This window comes from Uranotaenia lowii, chromosome 3 (assembly GCF_029784155.1).
Source record: "Uranotaenia lowii strain MFRU-FL chromosome 3, ASM2978415v1, whole genome shotgun sequence".
Lineage (NCBI taxonomy): Eukaryota > Metazoa > Arthropoda > Insecta > Diptera > Culicidae > Uranotaenia > Uranotaenia lowii.
This window is the reverse complement of record NC_073693.1, coordinates 292,044,471-292,061,119: the sequence shown is the minus strand read 5'-3', so window position 1 is coordinate 292,061,119 and position 16,649 is coordinate 292,044,471.

Here is a 16,649-nt window from a genome sequence, read left to right as displayed (position 1 = left end):
CGAATTTCATGATCGCTAGCGTGGCTAAGTAGAACGAGTTCCACATCGCCAATGGTTGCTACTCCGTGATAAATCGAGGCCATCAATTTTGTACAAGGGCCAAAAGAATGCAGCTTGGGATTAGCAACTCATTCTCAATGCACAAAACTCATGCTCTCCCTTTGAAAAATAACCAATAACGGCGCCGGCCACGTCCTAGTAGTCAAAGAGGGATGAAGGAAGAATTGCTAGTAAGATACTTTATAGGATCAACCATTTATCTGTTATTCCAGTTTTCTTCAAAAACTTGTTTTGAAAAACTCTTGAAACAATGATAAGTCACCAGCTATACAAACCGTCTATACGTCTGCGAATCTATATTCAAATATCTCAGGAAGGGTTGTTTTAGTAAGGGAGAGGTTTGAATCAGGAGCCATTTTTGGAAAATGGTGCGATTTTGGTTGACCTACACCTCCTATGCTCCTAGACATTTCCTTAGGAAACTCCTAATAATATCTACGAGGTGTTTAAATTAGAAAATTTAAAAAGATTTATGAACTCTCAAATTGTTAAAAAAGCAACCATTCGAATTTTCTACTAGCTAGCTGTTTCCCTCATTATAATCTCTAACTCATCAATGATTCTCGAAACCACTCATGAAATAACAAATAACCACTAAAACGTGGAATGAAGAATCAAAAAGTTATAGATGAGGCAATTTGAAAACATGTTGAATTTTAGGAATGTTTTGCAGAAATTGCTTTTGAAAAACTTTGCGGCTCGTTGCCAATCTTTGCTTCATATTTTTGTAGTTTAATACTTTTTGGTTATTAAAGAAGATAATTTTAATTTTCTAAAATTATTTTTTAACGTTCCACCCTTTAAAGTGATCTTTTAAAGAAAAAAAAAAAAATCAAAAATAAGGAAAAGTTACTTAGCTTTCAATTTCTGTAGCAGTCTAGGTCCGTTTGTCATATTCGTTATCCATTCACATCCAGTGAAAATGTTGAAGTAGGCGATACGGTACGTTCACACCAAAACACTTCTACACGACCGCACGAAACGAATGAAAATGCACGAGGGACGTTTTTAAGCTATTGATTCAGTTACGTAGACGTAAATCTATGTACAATATTGCAGACACAAATTCATTGAAAAGTTCACATCAATTGATTATGATAACATGTTGCGCGGGTGGTTAACTTTTGAAAATTTTGAATGAATACTATAGTCCTTCAAAATTAAACGGTAAACCGGCTACACTGGAACTTGCCGTACTTTAATCAGATTTCGGCCGTTTTCTGTCGTTGCCTCAATTATTATTATTTGTAGTTTTTCATTCTAGTGACTTTACTTCACACTCCACGCAGTTTGAAAAAATGAAATCCTGCTGAACCAATCGGAAACCGCACTAAAATAATCGAAACAGGAGAACCATAACACACGACACCGATTCGGAATTCAATTCGGAGAGAAAACATTTTCTTCATTCCTGCAATCAGAGGAAAAACTTTTCGGATAAACCGGACTTCACCACAATAAGAAATTGTTAGATATTAAAATTTTTCATTTTCCCCGAAAATTCAAGGCTTGCTTAGATCCTCTTTAAGAAATGCATGGCTCACCTAAAAAAAACTCATTTTATAATCAAATTTGATCTACCAGACTCTTAAAGAAATTCAAAGATTTTAACCATCGATGAAAGCGAATTAAGCTATCCTTTTAGAACATAAATCATAGGTAAAAATCAGTCACCAAAATGAAAATGAAAAAACTTTGAAAATTATTATTAAAAACTTAATCCTAAAATTCAATTAATAACTCCAGGGATTAGCATTTGTGATGCCTATTTTTCAATGACTGATTTAGATGAATTTTTAGTCCGATTCTCTTGTCAGATTTTGTCTAACACCTAAAGTTTGTTTTTATGAAATTTATAATTTAAAAAATGAATCAAATTTAGGTGCGATCAATCATTGATAATTGACGAATCAAGAAACCTACATTGATAAAAACTTATTCTGAATTTGTTTATAATCCTTTTAATTGGAACATGATGCTTAGCTTAGAGATTCTAATAACTGAAATACAGTGATCTAAAAAGTAAAATCCTACATTTTATCATAACAAGTTTTTCCGATTTAACACAATATTAAAAAAAATCAATATTCGTATTTTACAGAATGGAGAAAAGTAAACAGTAAAGATTTTTTTTTTACTTTTTTCGCAGAGGTCAAAATTACTTGAGGCCTTCGGGAAATTCGATCATTTTTAAATAAATATACCATTGTTTTCAAAATCTTTGTAATGTTTTACAGTTTGTCAAAAAAATCTAAAATTTCTTAAATGATTTTCACCTACTTTCAAAAGTAATTAAAAAATACCAATCCTGACAGAAAAAAGACTTATTAAATATTTTGATTCACGGCACCCAAATTAATTAAAATAATCTCATTTTCGTATATTCTATCAAAACCCTTTTGAATGTAAAGATGAGCATTTAGAAGAACAAGAATCACAAAATAAAATTGTGGCCAAAATTGTTTTTTTGAAAAAAATTTGTTCATTCAACTAAAATGTGTAAAGACATAAACGATTTTTTTTATAATCAAATTGATTAGCTTTAAAGTAACGGACATAAAGTTTTAGGTATTTTTCTGATAATTCTGTTGACTATCGCGAATAGTAAAAGCCTTTCACATGGCTCCTAGCTTGTTGATGTTTCCAATAAGTGTATTGATGAATGCATTTTGAATTTAAAATGGTGGGTTTAATGTTCTGAACTTATTTAGTTACACTATTTACTTGAAAAAAAAAACCATTATGAAGACGAAACAGGGGTTTCGAGTGTTAAAATTCGAATTTCAAAACAACAGTTTGGTTAAACCCCTAAACCATCCTCACCCGTTTGCATAGGTATTTTCGTTAAAAGTTTCGCCCAGACTCAAAAGTTTAATTTTAATTATATGTTAATGATGACATTGTATTGAAAGTATTTTTTTTTTATAAATTTGCTAGCTCGGCGTTTGTGACCTTCGACTTGCCTCATTTTAGTGAAACATTGTATAATTTGTTATTTTAATTCATGGATCACTCTTATGGGTTAGGAGCAGTAAAACTTTCATACAGCTAAGAACCACCCTAGTGCACATGTACACGGTGCCGGAATGTTGGCCACTTCAGATCTTTCAACTCCCACCCAAAATAACTGCAACACGGATTGGATGCTGCTGCTACTAAAATCTATGTAGTTTACTCAGTTGCACAATCCATTTGAAAATCAATTAACAACTCAATAGTGTCGAGCAGCAGCAACTTTACCGACCACCAGCCAGGCCAGCTAGACAAACCCAACCATATTGCCCCAAAGCACTTCGAGACAACCGAATGGATAGACGGACACACAAAACCACTCGCAGCTCCCCATAGCAGAATGGAGAAATAAGAGCGAAAACAGCAATTTTCCTATCAATTATCCTTGAGCGTGTACAACAGCTAGCGCACTTCAACGAAACGAGAACATCCCGTCAAGTCATCCTCCTTTTTGCCCTGGCCCGCCTGAGTCCATCCGATGGATGCATTCCCGGGGCAAGCTGGCTAACGGTTGTTGTGCATTGCGAATTCTCATCTCTAGAATACCTCCGGACACCTTTCGTCTATCTACACATACATTTATATGTGATGTGTACACGGGTACTCATCTCAATACACACATACACACATACATCTATTATCCCACACATTCATCTTTTCGATTCCGGGATTCACGATCTTGTGATTGTGAATTGCAGCGGCAACTACCATCTCCTTCACTCGACTAACTGACTATCTTTGGGAAGAACATCCGTTATTGCAGCTGTTGAAGGAAAATTAGCTGATCAATAGTCCTCTTTTATGGTGGTTGAAATTTTCTGGAATGGTTTAATGGCATCCAATGAAGTTTAATACGTCCTATTATAACGATTAGTTCTACGATCAATTGTGGTTATGAGAATGTATACAACCTGTCGAAGACACAGGGTTGCTAGCGAACCGGGAAAACCGGGAATACCGGGAAAAACTTTGGAATTTCATCGCGTCACCGGGAAACCGGGAAAAAACGGGAATTTCGGCATCTCACCGGGAAAATTTTCATATTTGATTTTGAAGAGGTTTTATGCTTTAAAAAGCTTGGGATTCTGTGTTGTCTCTCACTTATAAAGGGTTCTCGCTTATTCAGGTTCGACAGTTCCAGTTTATTTTAAATTAATTTATGCAAAAAGCAAATAATTTGACAGCGTAAGACGTTTTACATCTTAAAATTAATCTAAATAAGCTAATAAATTCTGTGCATAGCGGAAAAATATGAGTTTTGTCGACTTGTATAATTTATCAAAACCCCTTTTTAATGTGAAGTAAAGCGTTTAGAAGAACAAGAATCACAAAATAAAATAGGGCCGAAATTGGTTTTTTGAAAAATATTTCAACCCTGCATAAAAATTGTAATGACAAAAACAGTTGTTTTTTAATAATCAAAGTGATTAGCTATAAAGTGATGGTTATTAGGTTTAAGATTTTTTTTCGCACATTCTGTTAACTATCGTGAGTAGTAAACACCTGACACATGGCTCCCAGCTTGTTGATGTGTTTAAAAAGTGTTTTAATAAATGAATTTTTATGTTAAAATGGTTGGTTCAGAATTTTTAACTTATTTTAATACATTTCTTTAATAAACCCTTTCTAAAGAAGATGTAGGGATTGAGTGTCAAAATTTTAGTTTCAAAACAACATTTTAATGGAGTTGCAACTCAAAATTTACAATTCACAGTTTCAAGTAGGTGTCGTAAAATTAAATGTATTGAGCTTTAAGATATTTTCGACTAAATTCCAGATGCGAGCCACTTTTTAACATGGTTGTTAACACGTATTTTTAAATAACTTTTTCGATCAAGTAATGTGCTAGATATATTTTTTGAACTAAAAATTTTACTTTTCCGCATGAATTAAATTTTCTATGAAGATTCCGGCAACGGAAAAATATTTGCAAAACCGAAGGAAAATAATCAATTCAGAATCAGGACAAAATATAATAATAAAACTTTACTTTAACGATGAAAAGCTAACAAGTATTTGAAATTAGAATTTACAGATGATTTATTAAAAATTTTTGAACTTTACAATGTCATATCAGATGTCTAAAGCTAAACTCATTCCAAAATCTATTGCAGTACTATTTTTATTTGCGTTTACAAGAAAAATAATAGAATGCAAAATAAGTATTGAGGTTCTGAATCTCAGCAAAAATTCTCTTGCACATATTTATTCAACTCCCAATTCTCCATCATTCGAATATGAATTATGAAACTTCAAATTATCCTGTATTATGGAATTTAAAAAAAAAATTGAATTTTAGGTCAACTTTAATTTATGACCGTGAAAAATTGCAAGTACTGTCAAACAGAAATTAGATATGAAATATTGAGAGTTTAAATTTGGAAAAAATAACCTATTCAAGATTCTTTTAATTTAAGTTAATGCATTAAAACACAAGAGATTCCAGCAACAATAAACCAAAAAAGAGAAGAGATATTTCCCTATGAGCTTTTAGAGCCAAAAAGCGACACAGTAGTTTATCGATTTTATCGTGCGCAAGAATATTTTTACCGTGATAATGGCGAAACCGTGAATTTGTCGAAACTAAAAAAGTGTATAAATAATATTTTTGTTTTGTCTTAAATGATTAGTTAATGTTTTAATAAGTAGTGGACATGGTAAGTATTCATCAATTTTGATCATTCAATACATTTAGAGAAGTTATCCTTAAAAGAAGACAAACAATTCACTTAACTTTGTAACGTTATCCTGCGAAGCAATTTCACGATTTTTCCTCAAAGCCAAAGCATGCAGAATATTGATATGAAAATGTCCTTCCAATGAGAGTGCACAACTCAGTGACACAAAAACTTGTTACGAAAACTGAAAAGACCTTTTTTTCTAATTTCGTTTAAATAAATAAAGTTAAAAAATATCAAGCGTAAACTGCACCACAAAAATACCTTCTGATTCGTCTTTTTAATCCCAAACAACAAAACTACAACTTATCAAAACTATTTAAAAACTTTGCTATCAGATAAGCTATTTTAGCCAGAGGGGCTAATTTTCAAAAAGGTTCAATTTAGAGACAACTGCCGTATTTAGCGATGTATTAACGCAGTTTTTGCCAAAATTTTAGGCCCAATTATGAGGGGGCGTCCTATACAAAGGTCAAAATGTTTAAACACATTTTATCCTTTTTTTTTTATAAATTTTTGACCAGAAATGCAAAATTCACCGTTTAATAGAATATTCAAAATATTTTTTTCGTTTTTCGGATTGTCACTGGTGTAATTTTTAAATAATTTATATTTTTATCATCACAGTTTTGATCAAATGAAAATTATAAATTTATAAAAAATATGTGGTTGTGCAAAGCTCGGAAACTTGAAAGCGTGTTTTCTCGGAATCACAACTTTAAAACTTATACCTTTCCGACTCAAAAGCCCTCACATAACCTTTTATGATAATCCTTTCGTTTCCATGTTGTTTTAAAGAAGCAAGTACAAGTCTTTTTTAAACACTAAATCAGCCATATTCTCACGCATTTGTGAATTTGAGATAATTATTTGGATAAATTATAACGTTTTTAGAATTCGAATGACGATTTTAGACACTTAAATTCTCAATCCAGTAGAGGAATTAACGATTCAATAACATTTTCACATTATTTAAAAAAAATAATATGCCATACCAGAAACTATAAAAATTTGAAGTACAAACGCGTTTCGTGTTTTTATTGATTTTAGGAGATTGGAAAAAGGTTTTGTATGATTTCTAATATTTTTAAAAAAATGAGTGATAAAATCGAGCGTGAATTTGACGGGTATTGAGAAAATCGAACAGTGATAAAATCGAAAAACTACTGTTAAAAAGTATTCCATAAAGCAGTTTCAATATTAAGGAAATTGAGTTTTGCGATAGACATTTCAGTTCATCTCGGGGAAAGTCGGGTAAGACGGACATCCTAAGGTAGAATCGAAATAGAAAATTAGATATTGCTTGCGCATCAACCATTGAAATTGGTAAAATTCCTTCATTAAGACGGTTTTATGCTAGCAAATAACACTTTTCAAAAATGTTCGAGTAAAACGGACACTGCTTAGAAAAGGTTTTGCTGGAAAAATTGCTGTATACACATATTTTTGTGAGTTAATTATTTGAGAACGTTATTAAACTAAAATGGAACCAACTGGCCCGAGTTCACAAGCAAACCAGTGTGGTTTTCGGGATTACATTTTCACCGACGATTCTCTAACAACATTTTCAAGGCCAGTTTGAGATGTGCTGAGTGCTTTTTGATCGACAATTGCTCTTGCCAAGGTCTTTGAAGACATATGTAGGATCAAACCGATGAAAAATTTTAAATACCTGGAGAAACTCATGTGTCCGTTTTACCCGACCTTGGATGTCTTAGTTGCCTTAGCAACTTTTTTTTTAACGTTTGTTGCTCAAGCCCTTCGACCGAAATTTGCTGATTTTCCTCTAGATGGTTAAAGAGAAGAATAATACACTCTGTCTTTGAAAAGGGTTGAAAATTTAGAAAATGTTGCTGATTATGAACTATTGTCTAAGGAGAGAAAATTACATCAAATAATGGATTTTTAAAAGTTTTTGTTTGTCTTGTTTACTATAATGAGACCTTGCATTTACATCAAAACAAAGGGTCTCATAAGTGTTGATACACTTAGGCGAACATATTCCCATCATTAGATTTGTGCCAAACATTGTAATTTTCGAAATAAAGAATTCACAATTATTACACAAGAAAACAAAATTCACGTTTTCCAAGCTGCATAGAATTTGAAATCCGCGCTAGATTGTTTTGGACTAATATTTCACTTCTTCTGCTGCAAAAGTTGGTGCCTTCATGCAGAACTTACACCATCAGCTGAACTAATCCCAACTACCGAACTAACCGAAGCATTGTAATTTTCGCTTGATCCAAGGCGTTTTGTTCCATTTCATCCTTTCTCAATTTCATTATTAGAACGAGTCTTCGATTCTAAATTGAAGAGTTCGAAACGTTCAAAATTCTGCATCAGACAAGAGACAGGAATCATTTTTTGGATGGAAAAATTAAACAAAGCTAGTTTAAAATTGAGATTTAAAAAAAAAAGAATTTTAAATAAGATATTATGATTGACTCGCACTTCCTTTCTTCAAAAGACCTGTTCCATCGAAGGATCCACTTGTTCTGCTCTATATAAGTATTATTTTCTTCTTTTTTTTGTTGCTTTCTCGTTACCTTCCCTTCAATTGAGTGAGTGTCATATTTCGTCGGTCGGTCGTCCCGTGTTTCATCGCCAAACGATTTTCTGCTGTTGTATTGAACTTTTTTTTTCTTTCTTTCCTGTCCTTGCACTCGATTTCCGCTTTTCCTCTAGCTAACTATTACTGCTGCTGTTGGAAGAACGCTATTTAGAGTAATGGGAAAATTATAAGGGTGGATCCGTTTCGGGATTATGAATTGATAGAGCAGCTAGCAGTTCCCCTAGCTGGAGAGCTCCTCTGAAGGTAGGCTTCGGTTGCAAGGAGGGATTTAAATATCATATTTTTGAAGTGGGCTTAGGAAAGTAAGTAAGTAGAAAATTTGACGCATGGTGAACATCGATACAATTTAATAACTCTTAAGCGCTGTTTAAATACATTCGTTGAAAATTCTACTTGCACTTGAAACTTTAGTTCTTCCGCATTTCAACGAACGGTTTTTTTATTTTCAAATGTCAACTTGTCGGGTTTGACTGACTTTTATTGCTTTTATTTATGTAGGCTCATAAAGTCCAGTTCTCAAAACCACCCACCCAGGCATTAATTGCTGCTGCTCGATTTATGATTAATGCGGTTTCTGTTTCTTATTATGTGTAGTGCGCGATTCCCAATAAAATGAGTATACCAATTGCTGGCTGTTAATCATCGGCAGAGATTGCACATTAGACTAGTTCACTTTTCGGCTTTTCTCGCTGATCACAACGCCACTTACAGGGTTTGATCCTCATTCATTTTCAAGAACTCTGGCCGAATTTGAGCTCATTTGAGTAAGTTTCCAGGGTGCGCTAGAAGTTTTATTAAAAAAAGTCCATTTTTCTGGAAAATTTTCGTAGATGTGTTCTAGCAAGCTGTTGTTAATATAAAATGATAATTTTATAGTGCTCGGTGATTGGTATGACAACCATTCGTATGAACCTGTTTTAGGTAATTGACTAAATCAAACCGAAAAAATTTAAAAATTCATAAACTACCAACTTTTACAGAAAATTTACTTACAAGTTGAGAGCTTAAAATCAGTAGTAAATAGAAAAAAAATATTTTCGATATAACCTTTTCATAAAAAGATAGCCTTATTTATAACCTTTAATTTGATGTCTAACACTTAATTATCGCAACAGCACAAGCAAAGATATTCAAACATTCACATCACATTCTTTGAATCGTAATGTTGTCTCCATTCAAGTTTTAGCATCATGCAACCTGCAAAACGTGGCATCAAGAGAACTTGCTTACAACTTGATCAAAGGGCGCGCTTTTTTTAACTCCTGGCCCCGTCATGGGGTACTTGATTGAATAAAATATCCTTTCTTGTGCACAAGTTGGTGTGGAGCAAACTTGAATGAAAAATATTTTATTAAATCAAATTTGTTGCATAGATATTTGAATAACTTTGCTAGCACTCTTGCGATCATTAAGTGTTATACATCAAATTGAAGGTTATAAATAAGGCTATCTTTTTATGAAAAGTTTATATCGAAAATATTTTTTTTCTATTTACTACTGATTTTAAGCTCTCAGCTTGTAAGTAAATTTTCTGTAAAAGTTGGTAGTTTATGAGTTTTTAAATTTTTTCGGTTTGATTTAGTCAATTATCTAAAACAGGTCCTCACAGATGCTTGTCATACCAATCATCGTGCACTATAGAAGCATCATTTTTATTTAACAACAGCTTGCTAGAACACATCTACGAAAATTTTCCAGAAAAATTGACTTTTTTTAATAAAACTCCTAGCGCACGCCGGAAACTTACTCAAATGAGCTCAAATTTGGCCAGAGTACTTGAAAATGAATGAGGATCAAACCCTGTACGTGGCGTTGCGATCAGCGAAAAAAGCCGAAAAGTGAACTAGTCTATTGCACATCCAATAATTCGAACCAATTAGCATTCCCGGTTTGTCGAGAAGTCGATCAAAAAGGGTCGATGAACTTTAATAAATATTTCTCATATTTTTTTCCAGCTTCCGGCTTGAGTTTTTTAATTTTGGGGAACGGTGTTCAATTTTAAAGAAATAAATAACGAAAAAATCTTACTTCTAATGGATGTTTTCATTTATAAATTCATATTCAAGCATAACAAATTTAAACGAAAAATGCCTAGAGTTTGTGATGAAATTAAAGTGTGCTCTGCGCTTAAAAACGATTCAACAGACGATTTTCTCAAGGTTACGGCTTCTGATCCATTTAAAAAAAAAAAAATGTTTAAATTAAGGTTGCCAGAATTTTTTCAGCCCGTATGCAGGCCGGAAAATCCAGGATATTTTATCTAAAAATCTAACAAAATCCAAATTCGGTCAAATTTGTATAATTTATTTTTACTTGGATGCGCCTGAATACAATCTTTGGAACTTTACCTTTCCCAGTAAATAAAAAGAATTTACCAGACATAGTTTTGTACTCAACTTTTCGAATTTTACAAAATAAAACTATTTTGGAAACAGAACCTTTTTTTTTTGAGAATCCACTCTGTCACTTCAACCTTTTTAGAACAAATTCACAATCAATTAAACATAGTATGCTTTGCAATCTTTTAAAGTTTCTCTCATAGTGAAACTACAGCAACGGCAAGTATCAATTTTCGAGAACTAAAAAATCATCCATGTTTTTTTTATTTTTGCTGATGAACACTACAGTATTCAAGTATCACACAATTCATCATAACCATATATATAGTTTAATTCACTATATTTATAGTTCAATACCTAGAATCAATCATACATTTGTAGTTGAATCTATCATATTTACAGTTGAATCAATTATACCACTATAGTTGTTTATATCATATTTACAGCTGAATCAATTATATCACTACAGTTGTATCTATTATATTTATAGTTGAATCCCTCAAATCAATTATACAATTGTAGTTGAATCTATCATATTTACAGTTAAATCAATCATACTATTAAAGTTGAATCCATTGTATTCATAGTTGATTGTGTGAAGACAATCATCAGTTTGTAGTTGAGTTTATTATATTTATAGTTGGATGCGAAAAAATCAACTACGCTTTGATGATTGAAATAACCAGCTGAAATAATTAGATCAACTGTGGTCTTTTTTCTCCGTGTACTCTCTCACTTCATTTTTTTTTTAACAAATTCACAATCAATAAAACATAATTGATCTGGTTTTCGTAACACGAAAGACTTGCTCGCACCAGTTGAGGTTCACAAATTTCCGAAGGTATTTACCGCTTAAGTCTCTTCATTTTGAAACATAAGATTTTACTTTTTCAGATAAAAACTAGGAGCAAACAAAAAACGCTCTTACTATTTTTATGTTAAAATAATTAAAAACATAAATAACAGGGTTATCACATGGATTTTGAAAAAATCTGTGACAGCTCATTAAAAGAAAAATCGTATTTTTCTGTATTGAACATTAAACCTTTATTTTATGGTGTGTGTTAATTTTTTTTAATAAAAAAAGAAGTTGAAAAAGTGTTTACGACGTTTTAAGTAAATCATTTTACCAAAATTGACTATATTGGGTGAATTTATCCGTGTAGAAGTAATCGATGGCAATGTTCCCATGAATCGAATCGAATCTAGATTGAAAATTTTGTTAAATTTAAGTAGCTAAGTTGTATGAGAAAATAACATGCTGACCAGCGAACCGGGAAAACCGGGATAACCGGGAAAAAAACGGGAATTGAAAATAGCACCGGGAAATACCCGGGAATTTTTCATCCAAACCTGGAAAAAACCTTATGCAGTGCAAATCACTTTTTCTATATAAATCCTACGTATAGAAAAGGTTTAAGTTAATCAAGAGTAAATTTTTATTAAAAATTTGACATAGACGTAAATTGTATTTCATTGATGAAAATACAAAATGGGAAAAGTTTATGCGTGTTCGTTTTTGATCGCTTTTCCACCGAATATTAGAAATTAAAGCCAGAATTGTTCGACATTCTAATTTTCGAATCCAAATTTTGGATTCAGAAGAAAAAATTGATTGAAAATTCAGGCTCAGTATGATATTTCAAATTTAAATCCTGAACACAAAATTGATTATTTAAATTAGAGAGTCGAATTAAGTCTCTGTGTTAAGACTTTAATCATGCATTCAGAAGTTAGACTGAAAATGCAGATGAATTTTTAAAAAGATTCTGTTATAAGTTTAAGATTTAAATTTTTGAAATTGGCCTCGAAATTTAATTCCAATATATCTATATATATAAAAAGCAATTATCTGTATGTTTGTTTGTTTGTTTGTTTGTTTGTTTGTCCTCTATAGACTCAGCCGTCTTAAGAGCTAGAGATCTGAAATTTGGCATGGATGCTCATTAGGACCAGGAATGATGAAAAATGTTTTTAGATTTTTGGACGACCCCTTCTGAAGGGGGTCGTCCATACAAGACAAATATTGTTTTCACGTTATTGACGTTATTTTCCGTCGGATTGTGATGAAAATTTGCACATGAGTGTTTTGTGGGACGAACAATCGATTACAGTTATCAAATTTAGGGTCAGGGGTCGGCCAAAGGGGTCGTCCATATTCACCGATTAATGATTTTGCGATATTGGCGTTATTATACATCGGATTGTGATGAAAATTTGAACATGAGTGTTTTGAGGGACGAGCAATCGATTACAGTTATCAAATTTTGGGTTAAGGGTCGGCAAAAGGGGTCGTCCATATCCACTGATTAATGTTTTTGCGATATTGGCTTTATTTTACATTGGATTGTGATGAAAATTGGCACGGGAGTGTTTTGAGAGACGAGCAATCGATTACAGTTATCAAACCAAGGGTCAGGGGTCGGCAAAAGGGGTCGTCCATATTTACTGATTAATGTTTTGGCGATATTGGCGTTATTATACACCGGATTGTGATGAAAATTTGCACATGAGTGTTTTGAGAGACGTACAATCAGTTACAGTTATCAAATTTAGGGTCAGGGGTCGTCCATATCCACTGATTAATGTTTTTGCGATATTGGAGTTATTAAACATCGGATTGTGATGAAAATTTGCACATCAGTGTTTTGAGAGACGAGCAATCGATTACAGTTAACAAATTTAGGGTCAGGGGTCGGCCAAAGGGGTCGTCCATATTCACCGATTAATGTTTTTGCGATATTGGCGTTATTAAACATCGGATTGTGATGAAAATTTGCACATGAGTGTTTTGAGGGACGAGCAATCGATTACAGTTATCAAATTTTGGGTTAAGGGTCGGCAAAAGGGGTCGTCCATATCCACTGATTAATGTTTTTGCGATATTGGCGTTATTATACATCGGATTGTGATGAAAATTTGCACATGAGTGTTTTGAGAGACAAGCAATCGATTACAGTTATCAAATTTAGGGTCAGGGGTCGGCCAAAGGGGTCGTCCATATCCACTGATTAATGGTTTTGCGAAATTGGCGTTATTATAGATCGTATTGTGATGAAAATTAGCACATGAGTGTTTTGAGGGACCAGCAATCGATTTCAAATTTTGAATTGCGGGTCAGAAGTTGGCTGAAGGAGTCGTCCATACCCAACTTTAATGTTTTTGCGATTTTGACGTTATTCTACATTGGATTGAGATGAAAATTTCCGCATAGGAGTTTTGAGGGACGTTCTTTTGCTTTCAGGTTTCAAATCTTGACTCAGGGGTCGGCAAAAGGGGTTATTATCTGTTCACTGATTTTACGATATTCTCTTGATTGAGCATAGAATTGTAATGAAAATTGACACATGGGAGGTTAACAGAAAAGATAATTGATTTCAGGTGTCAAGTTTTGAATCGTGGTCAAAAAAAGGCCGTCCATGTTAATTGCTCACTGTTTTCGTGATATTGTCGTGATCATGCATCGGATTGAGATGAAAATGTTCAGATGAGGATTATAAACTATGAGCAATTGACTCCAGGTAGCATGTTCCGTGTCAAGGGTCGGCGAAAGGAGCGTCTATATTCACTGTTCACTGTTTTCAAGTTCCTGACGTTATTTTACAGATAAATTGAAAAGAAAATATGGCAAAAGAGAGTTTTGAGGAACTAAAAATTGGTTTCAATTATCGAATTTCGGGCCATGGGACAGAAAAAGAGGGTTTCATTGAAAGTTCAGTGTTTTGTGCAATAATTTTGTTGGAGGCAGTTAATTGATACCAATTTAAGTGTGAAGGTCAAGCAAAAGAGTCGTGCACATAAACAAATAGTACACACTCTCACATAAATTTTAATAAAAAGCCAATCAACCGTTTAATTTGAATTTCAAGTAATAGTAACAGTAGCGACTTTAAACACCACTGTTGAATTTTTTCCCCAAAATTGTCGAAAGAATGTTTCGAATTCATTTTCTAAACTCATTTTGACGTACCAATGATTTAAAGCGAAACGAAGTTCGTACGGGATCAGCTAGTAAAAATATAACTAAGCATCAGATTCTAAGTTCAGAATCATAATCTGGTTTAATATACTCATTTCAGAACAGAAATTAAACCAAACAGAAATTAAACCAATTTTGAGATTTTTGATTTAAAATACAGACCATGTTCGTTTTTGGCAACATGCTCGAACATTTTGTGTTGCCAAAATCGAATGTTGCCAAAATCGAACGGTTTTTTTTCAGAAACTTTTTTCTCATATTTTTACAAAATAACTATTTTTATTATCATTAACGTTATTTTAAGTCAATTACGACCATTTTTAGTTTTTTTTATAGTTTTTTTTTCTCAGGTTTCAAGCCTTTTACACTACTTTTGTTTTGTTTATAATCTTTGTTTTTTTTTTTCATTTTTGCTGTTTTTGTCATTCTTTATCATTTTTAAGTTGATTTTGACATTTTTAGTCTTTTGTTTGTAATTGTTTTTAATTTTTTTTTTTAATTTTCCTTTTTTTTGTAATTTTCGAGTACTTTTTAAATTTTATAAAAAACTTTTTTTTTGTTGTTGTATTCTATCACCATTTCTGAACGTAAAAATGTTTTTTTGATGTTTGTCTAAATTATATTGGTCCTGTTATAGAGAAAACTAAAAGGTAATGTCGTTTCTAAAAACCGTTCGATTTTGGCACATGTGCCAAAATCGGATGTTGCCAAAATCGAATGTTGCCAAAAACGAACGGGGTCTGTATAGTAAATTTTACATAAGAAATCTAAAAAACGTATCACCTGTATCTTCAAATATTCGGCAAAATATATCATTTTTCAGCCCTTTGATGTTGCAGTTTTCTTTTTAAGACATCATTTTGAGCTTTTCGTTCCTTTGGCCATTATGAAAGGAATAATGACAAATAATCTCTATTTTTGCGTCCAATTCTAACAAATCTAACATGATTTTAGAAGAATTCTTAGATTTTTTTAATATAATACCTTAAACTTTATTATTTCCCATGCAATTTAAAAATGATAAAATATTAGCATTTTAAGTATTGTTTAATTATTTTGAAAAATCTAAAATTTAAGTTATATAAGGACAATATGTATTTCTCCCACAACAGTTTTAAAGATGTTAGAAACCTTTGAACCCCAAAATTGTTTGATTGACAAATGGAAGTTTCGGTTCTGATTAGTTGAACAAACTTTGCAATCTCCCAGAGAATTTGAGACCTAGAACGTCAACTTAGAAGTATCACATAGTATCATGATGTAGTTTTATAATAATGCAATACGGTGCATCAAGATTCCAAGATGACGTCCAAAAAGGGGAGTTTTTTTTATTTGAAAATGTATCAAGATTACGAAAAGTTATTGGAAAACATCATAAAGTTCACGCAGCGAAAAAGTTTTTTAAAACAAAGGATTTTTTCTTTGTTTAGTCGCCAAACAAAGGAAATTTCCTTTGATTCTGGGATAAATAAAAAATACTTTGCTTCTAATCTGTTTTCTTTTATTTTAAAGAATTTTTCACCTTGGAAATTAAACATATTCTTTGATTCAAAGTATTTTTCAGGTAAAAGAATAAATCCTTTGTTTCAATTATTTTTTTTAGAATCAAACTCATAATAAATTGTATCAAATGAAAAAGAATTGTTTAAATAGAATATTTTTTTTGAATAAAAATCTTTTTTTTTTTATTCAAATACCAAGATTTCTCTGAGTGATTCAAAGAAAGCTCATTGCTAGTAAATTCTTGAAATAAAGCTCGTATATGGCCATCTCAAGTAAATAAAAGTTATTCTTTGAGAATTTTCAGGTTTTGAAATTTTGTATTTTGGTTTACTAAATTTCAATGAAAATTTTATTTTCGAGGCAGAATTCGATAATTCAACTTTTCAACTTAAATTTGAATTATTCATCTGATTATCAAGCTTTTCCAATCTTAATATTCCCAATCAATGAAAAACTAGAAGTTTATCCTGTCTTAGATAAAAAAAAACTCATAGAAAAGGAAT